At 39.8% G+C, this 10,888-nt stretch overlaps 1 protein-coding gene across 3 annotated transcripts in view; it reads right to left on the reverse strand.

Annotated features, from left to right (window-relative positions):
- Positions 1–10,888, reverse strand: part of lrfn1 (leucine rich repeat and fibronectin type III domain containing 1) — a 130,908-nt gene that overhangs the window by 24,433 nt on the left and 95,587 nt on the right. For all 3 annotated transcript variants that reach the window (XM_042224619.1, XM_014336709.2, XM_042224618.1), the window contains one exon: positions 6,185–6,290. The gene's annotated coding sequence lies outside the window, so the exon portion shown is untranslated. The remainder of the gene's footprint in view (positions 1–6,184; positions 6,291–10,888) is intronic.

A 10,888-nucleotide genomic window follows, 5' to 3' on the forward strand; every position in this document is an offset into this window, starting at 1 on the left:
ATATATATATATATATATACACACACACACACACACACGCACAAACACTCTAAAGCATAATTAACTTGAGCCTGGTTGAGATGTGTTTTGAGACCGAGTTCCCTCAAAGAAACCAATTTAACTTCAAAAAGGTTTTCCTAATACTTGAGCATGCCTCTGTCTGCATTACTGAACTTTTATCCACTGTTTCTAATTTCAGCATCTTCTGCCAAGAATGAACAGAAGAGTTTGTCTTGCTCCATTTCTCGTGATGCTCTGCTGATTTCCGCAACAGTGAAAGAAAAATCTTTCTTTTTTTCATGAAAGAGAACCATGAAGAGAGATATTGTCTGTAGTTACAGATACCTTTTTAGGTTAAGAGCCTGCCTGTTTGGATCCAGGCACTGCAAAAAGAGTTCCATCAAAGTGTAATGCACCTTTTATTTTGAATGAATGAGCTCCAGGGTTTACACTTGCATGACAACAGAGATCAGAGTTTCTCTTGTTTTGCTGCTCTGGGAGACAGGCTTGTTTATGCTCACAAACACTGATTGTGCTATTCTTGGCCATTAATGTAAATTGATTCTTCTACTCAGTTACGCTCCTTGTAATGAGCACGTTTATATGATAGGGTTGTACTTCCATGTCTCATTTAAAGATGCCTCTCGTTTTCTGATCACATAATAGCGCAAAGGAGGAAGCTTTAAGACAGACATATGTGCCTGCAGAAGCTCACAGAATGCCCTCTCTGCTGTATGCATGCATAACAACAAACAAAAGAACAAAAGAATCTGATGTATGAAGAAATCAATACACTATGAATCAGCCGTGTGCCAAAATGAGGATGTTTAAGTGACTCAGTCTTCAGTGTGTTTGCCAACCCTGACTGCATCTGCACTAACAAAAAGAGAAAGCGAAGCACAGAGAAAACACCAAGACGCTGAGCACAACTCCCCTGGAGCGACGCGTCTATTTTATCTACCTTGTGCTCGCACGCATGCAGGTGTGTTTGATTTTTACTGTATTTTCTCTATTATTTTTTAAAAGAACAACAACAAAAAAAGCTTCAGCTGCACCACCTCAAATTTCCCTTATAATTTCAAGATGTGCTTGACACAGGGTGTATGGCTTAATTTGTGCAAATGATTACAGATGCAGTAACAAGAATCAGGTGCAGAGGAGGATATCTCAGCATGGTAATATGTGCTGTAAACATTCAGAATACCCTGAGCTGCTACTTGACACTGCCTGTCACTGCTTTGAATGCTCGATATTCCAGGAAACACTCACTGCAAGCCTCACATTACCTTGAAAAGAGAAACAGACCACCAGACACAAGACAGGGAAGATGTGCACTGGAATTTTGAATATGGGAAGGCAACAACTTGACCTACTCCTCACTCTTCCCTCGATCCCCGATTAGAAAAAAAAAAATATATATATATATATTATTCACTACCTACTTTCAGAACACTCAGTTTGTAGTGCCATAATTTTCTGCAAGCAGAGATGAGCTGGTGGGGAATCCTGTTGTTCCGCCTCTTAATGGCCTCAAACTTGACAACCGGGATTAAACTGCACTCAAAAGAGCAGCTGGGAGAAGATGTCAAAAGAAAACATACGGGCCAAATTACTGTACTTTTACAACACAAATTGCTTTTATTTGACAGGAAAGGAGTGAATTCAAATCTCTCAAAAAGGATTAATTAAACTATGGGAATTATTTGCTTTTTTTGGGACACAAAACAGAACAGGATGTCTGGCGGTGCACAAAATATGCAGAGTTATGCAGGGTGTCTGCTGTAGATGCTGCTTGTTAGGAGTACAACGCAGGGTGGGGGGTGGGGGCACTGAAGGGAACAGCACTTATGTTCAATTCTGTAACACAAGCTGGCTAATTGGCATTGCCATGCCATTCCCTTTGAACCCACAGAGGACAAGTGGGAGCCATTATATTTCTTTGTTCTCAGCACTGTGCGATACCCCTTGACCACTGAAACCACAGGAGTTCTGACCACAGAGGGTCAAAGGCAGGCAATATCATTCCACCTCCCACTCCTCACCTTAATGAATTCCGCCAGGATCATAAACCAGACTTTCACCTAAAACTAGGCCCTCAGCAGAGTTCACTTACCGGCAGCAAGCCGGATCAGATATCATATGCCTTGATGTAGTGCTATGACATTTTCAGGATGAACACCTACTTGAGTCTACCAAACAGTTGCTAAGGGGATACTGGTACCTTCTGCACTTCAGATGCACACAATTATTCTCAAATGACTGCCCTCTGAACATGGAGCACACACCATTAACTCTATCCTCTTGTGTGTTGGGTTTTAATTAATAGTTTCATGCTATATAATGTACAGCCGTAACACGAAACTGTGTTCATGTCCTGCTGCAGCATTTTGAAGAGTTAGTTAGAGCTGCAGTCAATTACACTACGACTCCAGACAGAGCCTTCTTTTGTACTACACATGGGTCACATTATTTGAAATATTGGGCAGAGTTATATAAAGACCACATAAACTGCCAGGTTGGTGGGGTTTGCTTTTAAGTCTCGAGAGAATAATGATAATCGGCACAGCCCCACCCCATTTTATTTTCTTTCTAAACTAAATTTATACTATCATGTTTCCTTTCTGGCTAGACATATAGAATGTTTCTATCATAGCTAAAAATGGTACTTAGCCATTAACCAGCCATTAACCTCTTAAAACCTGTCAATTACCAAGTTTCTATTCAAGCTTTTATTTGCAGTTTTCTAACTGCCATTAGCATGGAAAGACTGAATGACTTCTTAACTCTTAAAACTTTGCACTTCTTAGTATTCCAAGTCCAGACTTGTGAACAGTTAAAACACCCACTGTGCTTATCAGTTACATGTGGCAGTTTAGCATTCAGACTCTGCGTTAACATGTACATTATATCCATTAATGTCAAATGTAGATCAATGCAAGCTCTACAGACTGTCCATAAACCTCCTACTGTGTGAAAAGGTTACTCACCAATTAGTAACTTTAACACTCATCCTACTGTGCAGACCCCAAAGGTATACTTTTTTCATAGTAGTTTTATGCTACCATTTCAGGTTATGTGACTTTTGTGACTTCTGTGACTGTTTTCAATACATTTTTGCCATGAGCCCTGAATTAAAGTATCATATAATATCAAGAGGAATAGTGGTGCTCTGTCAGTCAATTTAAAGAAGAATGAATTATTGCTGCATTCATCATCTGGATGATAACTCGCCAAAGTGGAAGTTATTAGAACATTGGTAGAACAGATTAGGGCCGTGCCCTGGTGATGCAACACATGAAAAAGGAGAGCTGATTCTGCTAGATTGTGAACCCCTTAATCCAAGCAGAAATGACCCTCCTGGGAGTGAGGGGAGCTCCACCCGCTGATGCAACTGTTTAATGCTTGAAAATGGTGTTACCTTTGCTCATGAACCACAGACAGGAAGGGCACAACTGTTTGTTGCTCCTGTCATAAGCCAGCATGCCCTGAGAATAGCATGAGGGAAATTGTGTGCTAGAACTGCCTTTAGTGTGTGTTTAGCTTTAATTGGTTTTAGTTGTTTCCTGTCCCTATACAACCACATTGAGAGCTTGGTTTGCACTGCCAATAATAATCTTCGCCAGGGCTGCCCTTAGTCACTGATACTTTTCAGAACATTTATGGACAAATTTTCTAGCTACAGCAAATGGGTGGAAAGGATCTGGTAAGGTGGTCCCTGATTTCTGTGGATTTTATTATTAACTCTTCATTTATCCAGGTATAAATCTAATTGGAATTCAAATCTCATTTCCAAGAGAGACCTGGCATCATTGCATCAGATGATGAGGTTTTCTTAGCTTCATCAGGTGGTGATCTCCAGCTTGCACTGAGTGTGAAGCATCTGGGATGAGTCTGGTCAGAATCTGGGTCGGAGAAGAGTTGCTTCCCCAAGTGGAGGACTTTAAGTGTCTCGGGATCTTGGTTACGTGTAAGGAAAGTAGAGTAGAGTAGAGTGGGAGAATGACAGACAGATTGGTGCCTCATCTGTAGTGATTTAGAAGCTGTTCTGATCTGATGTGGTGAAGAGAGGGCAGGGCATGAAAGCGAAGCTGTCGATTTACAAGTCGATCAGTGCTTCAGTCCTCGTTTTTGGTCACGAGCTGAGCTGTGGGCAGTGGCCAAAAGATCGTGGATACCAGCAGCGGAAATGAGTTTCCTCCAACGCATGTCTGGGCTCAGCCTTAGAGATAGGGTGTGGAGCTCAGTTATTCAGGAGGAGCTCAGATTAGAGCCACTATTGTTCTTCTTCAATAGGAGCCAGCTGAGGTGTTACGGCCATGTGACCAGGATGCCTCCTAGGTGAGGTGTTTTGGGCTTGTAAGAGAGGTCCCTGAGCAGACCCAGGACACACTGGAGGGATTACATCCCAGGGCTGCCTGGCGTTTTTTGTATTTATTTCGATATTTTGTATCGGGGTCAAAATGACTCCAATTGGCTTCATCAGAAAAATACATTAAGAGCTGAGACTACAATCAAAGTTTGGTAAATAGGCTTTCAGATAATAATGTGGCTTGTAGTTAGATAAAAACTGTAAGTCGTATTAGAGAAAAGCATACATTTCGATTACAAATACACAAAATATTGTTAACTTTACAAAAATAATGCTAGACATTTTTAGATGACATTACATAAATAATAAAGCTCTCTCTGAGAACAAATATTTTTCTATTATTATTATTTACTATTATAGCGGCTATATTTATATGCATGTTGAATATGCTGGATAAGAGCTTCTTGACTAAGCAATATTTATCCAGCAATCTTTTTACTTTCTCTCACACATTTCTGCGCTGATGGCAACCCTGTAGACATTGCACTTGCTGTGTAAATCTATTTACACAGTTCCACAGTTGTATATCTATTTCTTTATCATCATCATCACCTTTTTATCGTCTTTCTCAAGTCCTCCAGCGAACCGACTGTACCGGCCGTTTGTTAGTGTCATCTACTAGGGCTGCACGATTTTGCATAAAATGAGAATCACGATTTTTTTGCTTAGAATTGAGATCACGATTCTCTCACGATTTTCTTTTCCAGTATAAATATTTATTGCACTTATTAACTGCACATCAACTTCGTAACAGTTGAGACTGAACATAAAAACAATAAATAAACATAAAAACAACAAATGTCTCACATTTTGTCGTTGCTGCAAAATGTTGTACTAATTCCGTCTCCACCGTTGCTCGACACTGTGTGTATAGAGCAGGTAGTGCAACATTTTTAAAATAGTTGCGGGACGGCACTGTGTAGCGTTTGTCTAGGGTGTTGATCATTTTCCTAAATCCCTCGTTTTGCACAGTGTTGATGGGAGCCATATCTTTGGTCAGGTGATAAGTAATAGCCTCCGTAATTTCTTTGTGCCTGTGGAAGTTCGACGTGTATAGGGAAGCGCTGTATGAGGTTCCCATTATTGATGTTTGGGTGGTTGACCGGGACGGATTTTCTCCTGTCACTTTCTTGGCCTTTACAGTTTCGTCATCTCTCACGTACTCTCCGTTGTTTTTCCCTGCCAGCTGACATCTGTATCACGTGGTATAAGGCTCCGCCCTTGTCATTTGTTGAGCAGGAAGAGTGAGCGCTTGTTTTCATGCAGTGTATGTCCCGGACCAAAATGCGGTACAACCGTCAGCTTTTTTTTTTCTTTTCTTTTTTTTTAAATCGTTGTCATTTCGAAATTAGATCGCACATAAGTATGAATCGAGATCGCGATTTTCTAACGATTAATTGTGCAGCCCTATCATCTACGTAAACAGGAGTCATGTTATTTAAAAAATGACCAGTCTGACGATTTTCTGGGAGAAGACAATTTTGTGTCGTTGCCCAAGTACACTGGAAATAGACAAATAAGATAAAGCCAGAAAAGAAGATTCAGAGTCAACAGACTCGATGCATATGGTTGTTGCCTAACTGTGTAAATCAAATGCTGCCAAACAGTAGGAGACAAGAGGAGAATACATATTAATATTTTACTCAGTTATCCTCTGGCCCTGTAGTGCCACTGAATCTTCTGACATAGCACTCCATTTAAATCTGCTGATGTATTACTGCTAACAACATTTTCAGCATAGTTAAAGCTGCTCCCACTAAGCAGGGAGCTGCTTAGAGTCAATATGCAGTGACTTGAAAAACATGGCAAACTCACCAGATATCAAGCCCTGGTCTCCATTACAGGTTCCACATCAGCATCCTGATCAGCTAACAGTCAAAGACTCAGGGCCGAGGCAGGCGACTCCCACGGGAAAACACCGCTGGGGAATAAGGAACATGCTTTAGCATTTTGTTAGAATTAGGACATAATGCAGCTGTAGAAAGCTTTAGTAAAAAGCCTGCCAGAGAAGTGGTTGTTTTAACACATTTTGGGATGTTTATCATGTACTTCTAGACAGTATTCCAGTGAAGGAGGCAACGTTTCTCAACACACTAGAGAGGCAGTCATACATTCATAATCTCATTGACTGAGCTTGCTCCTTTTTCCACTTGGCAGCTTTGGGTGCGATATGAACGCTGATCTGATTATGAAACAACAGGAAAGAAACATAAGCAGCAGAAAAAGGCACCAGAAAAACAGAGTTGGAGATACCATGACTATGAATGTGTGTCCTGTCATTAATATTTCACTGCATCATTGTAGCTCAAGGAGAACAAAGTGTAAAGGGGAGCATAATGAAAAATTTATCCTATTTTGACACAACTTGGAATTTATCTGTACTAAACACAGACTGGGTTCAGGATGAAAAAAATAAGGTGATAAATGCCTCCAAAAAAATTACTGGATGCTTAAACGCAAGGTTATTGCTGCACTCTGCAATATCTGATGAAGACGCATGGGGGTTTGTAACTCACTTAAGAGGCTATTTTTACCCAAACATTCACTTTTTTTTCCACACTGGAGAGAGATGAATACCAAGGTCACAGGCCTTCAGTTTCTCACTTGTCCCAAAAATTTTAAACAAGCTACGTGACATGTCACAGCTCTGCTTGCAGTACAGCGGCACGCAATCCAAGAGAGATTACCGTATCGCTCGCATTTGTCTGCAGCGAGCCTTCATGCATGAAAATACAGAACTTTCCACTCAGGTTTTTCTTCCAGCTTTACTGTACATCAATTTGTATTCAGGGGAGGACTTTAGACTTGTCACCTTCAGCTATTCATCCAGCCAATGAAGTATTTATGACGCAAGCTTTTGCTTTTTGATACGTCATTTCAATCCTCTTCCAGCTCCAGTTCAAATAAGGCTGGATGTGTACTGCCATGTCAGAGTTCAAGAAATGAAGAAAAGAAATAAAGTAAGAGCGTAGGTGTCACACATTTCATGGGCTGTCATTCCAAGCATATTCTGTGCAGGGCGGTAACACGGGCCACTCCTCCCCCTCTTCACAGCCAGTGTGTCAGAGAGTAATATCACTGCAGTGACAGCGAGAAACCAATGGGACTCGTAAATTTGCTTTAAAAAATGTCTTTCATCAATGACTTTTCAATTTTATCCTCACTTTCAAGTATACCATCACCTGGCTCAAAATGAGAAGTCTAGTGTTGGAACACCACAGCCTCACATTGTCTCCAACATGGCTCTTCTTCACTGTATCAAACACTCCACTCCACTGATCCATTTTCCTTTCACAGCTGCAACACTTTACCTCTCTGTTCCACTTTCTTTTTGGCCCCAGGCCTTTATTTGGTCCAATGGGCATTCTCAGTCAAGTCATTATCCATCACTATGATTCCTTCCTATCCGTGCAAGACAAAGACAGTTGTTAGGGAGACCGTTGTCCTCCTGTATTGCCAGCTTTACTACTTACAATACTCAAAATGGCAACAGGGGTGACTTAGACTTCCCTTTTTACCTCTTTGTAGTTATACTGTGCCACTCACTCACTCACACAGCGATGACCCAATGTGAGTGGCATCAAAAACAAACTAACCCCCACAAAAAAGGACATACAGATACAAGAATGATTGAAAAACCAACATTTAACTGCAAAAAATTGTTTAAAAAGAGCAGGCCTAATATGTACTGATGTGGAAGCATTAGTAAATATCAATAAGCTTGCTAAGAAAATCTCAAAGGCAGGGCAGTAATATTTTATCAGACTATAAGTATGCATTATTTGGACCAAGATTTCAACTAAATAACAATTTTGCTTGGAGATTTCCCTGGAAAACTCTACTTACAGCATTGAGGAAAAGCAGATCAAAACCCATATTTTTAAAGTGTTTTAAGATTGAAATATAACAGAACTGTCATTTCATACTCTTTTCATTATATATTTACAAGACAATGCCAGAATTATCTCTCTACTGGCTTAGGGATAATGCTTTTCTTCCCTTCTTTCCCAGACATCTGCTCTGCAAAAGCAACAAAAAGAAATCTCTGCAAAAAGCTGCAGGCATCTCCTTCCCTCAGATCCTGCTGACCATCCAGGGAGACAAAAACAAGCCTTATAGCTTCAATCAATTATACATTTGAGTGAATGCATTCATACTGAAGCTATTCACCTTTCCTTGTGCTCCATTCCGTGGATATAAACCGAAGTGATGACAATTTCAGAGCTTGCTGGCAGGTAAGCAAGGACCCACAGCAATTAATAGACCACAACAGTATGGGGAATTAATTCCACCATAGCCTTGCAAGGTTTTTGTGTGTGTGTGTGTGTGTGTGTGTGTGTGTGTATTTAGTACGAGCTTTGATTATTTCTAAATTGCCTGACTGGAGTAAAGATGTTGGTTCGAATTTAATTTTTCACCTCCTTTCACTAACTGCAGGAATCACAGCGCCCAAGAAAAAGACAAGCAGTACAGCAGCTGTAGCTTTAACATGCTTATTAAAGGACACTCTCAATGTCATCATGACTCAGCAGTGGGCTGACAAAACCACTCGTGCAGGAAACAACGATACTGTTTGGAGGTGTAGTGTAGCCCGACTGCTGTCATAACTGTGAGGTCAAACTTATCCTCAGCAGATCCATGAAACTCAATCCCATTAGGCCATTTTCATTTTTCCCTGACTTTATAGTCATTTACTCCTCCTCATGTCAGCATTTTGATTAATGACGTGATTTACACACAGGATCGTGTACACTATATGGCAAGGTATCAATCACAGAGCTATATGTATTCATGGATTTTCAACAGCTGTTTTGCTGCAGTCAAAGCCTAATTACATCTAACTAATGGGTGTGCATGAACAACAATGCCCTGAAACTGAACATATTGAACATGTGTCACTATGTGTAGACTTAATGTGTTTAAATACATCAGATATATTCTGTTTATTCACTAGGTGCAAAATACCCAGAGTCATCTAGGGAAGAAACCACAAAAGCAAGGTGATTATTAAGGATGAACACCTGTTTTTATCTGAGTCATATCCACTAATCTAAAACACCATCAGACTTTAATGAATTTTACCGTCCCACTTGCCTGACTCAAACTGAGCGGAGCTCTTTACTTGAAATAAGACAAAATAGTTGCCAGGAAAATTGCTTTAAGGAGCAGTTTGACTGAATAATTAGCTTTTCATTAGCTTCTACAAACCTTTGCCATAGGAGGTCAAGAAAAGATGAAGGTGTGTGTGTGCATTTCACAGCCAATCAATACCCCTGAACCTGAATAATGTTGGAGGGCAAGGTTACCAAGGAAGGTCAGCGGCTAAAAGTGCAGGTGGTGATCACAAAAAATGCTTTCTCAGTGATAATTAAGGCTGGTTGTGTTATGGTTAGACTCCATCAGACAAGGCTCATGGATCACATAGTGAGGTCATCTGTAATGCAATAGCTGAAAATGGACTAACTTTTTAATGATGGGACGAAAGACTTTATCCCATCATGTGCACTGGTAAAAGTTCTATATTTATATGTATAATATATAAATGCCATCATTTACAGCTCTGCATATATACACATATAGCACCTTTAACCTTAACTTTGTTATATAAAATGCTTTACAAGATTACAGCACTGCCATGCAAGGTGCTTACCTGCCATCAGGGGCAACATGAAGGTCAATATCTTTCTCAAGGACACAACCCTGCAATTAGCAGACAACCTGCTCCAGTGCCTAAGCAACGGACCCCCATAGATTACAGATACAGTTTGTTCTGACGAGTCAATTTATATTACTATCTAACCTCAAATATAAAGGCTTAGATAATAAAATGCAGTTGGGGTTGTGACTATGTATAAAGGATACATGTGACATGACCCATTTTGGACTTGCATTTTGAATGTCAGCATTAGTGTTTTGGCACTTTAATGTCCAGTCTTTGTAGCTAGAACTGACTGTATTTGGAGGAGAGTTTGGACTGCTACTTTATCAGAAAATGCTAGCAAGATGCATCTATAAATTGTAAGGGTACCAAACAGAAACACACTTACCATGCAACTGGTGTTAAAAACAGACCAATAAAGCAGTATTTCATTCGCCAAAACTGGTGAATTAACTTCTAGAATGGTTATACCACAGAGCAAGCCATAACATTTGTCAAACAATTCTCTTAAAATGCTCCCAAATACTTGGCAAATCACAAAAAAGCACTAAAAGGTGTGTGCCTGTGTGCGCAACATATTTTTTTCTACCACGAATATGTGGTGGAATATGAAAGCAATTGTGCAATGTTATTTTATTTTATTATCTTTTCAGTTCAATTTTCTCATTCCTATTTCTTTTTATGAACGTTCATGTAAAACAATAACAAAATGTTCTAAAATATACCAACTCCAGAAAAACAAAAGAGAAGTCAAGTTCAGTGACTATGGGGTGAAATTTTTTTATTTTTTATTTTTTATTCCTATTTATTCTATTTATCCCCTTTGTATATTTTATTTATATTTGTCTCTGTATTTATAT

Source organism: Haplochromis burtoni, unplaced genomic scaffold (genome assembly GCF_018398535.1).
Source record: "Haplochromis burtoni strain Fernald_Lab_line unplaced genomic scaffold, NCSU_Asbu1 Contig_144, whole genome shotgun sequence".
Taxonomy (NCBI): domain Eukaryota; kingdom Metazoa; phylum Chordata; class Actinopteri; order Cichliformes; family Cichlidae; genus Haplochromis; species Haplochromis burtoni.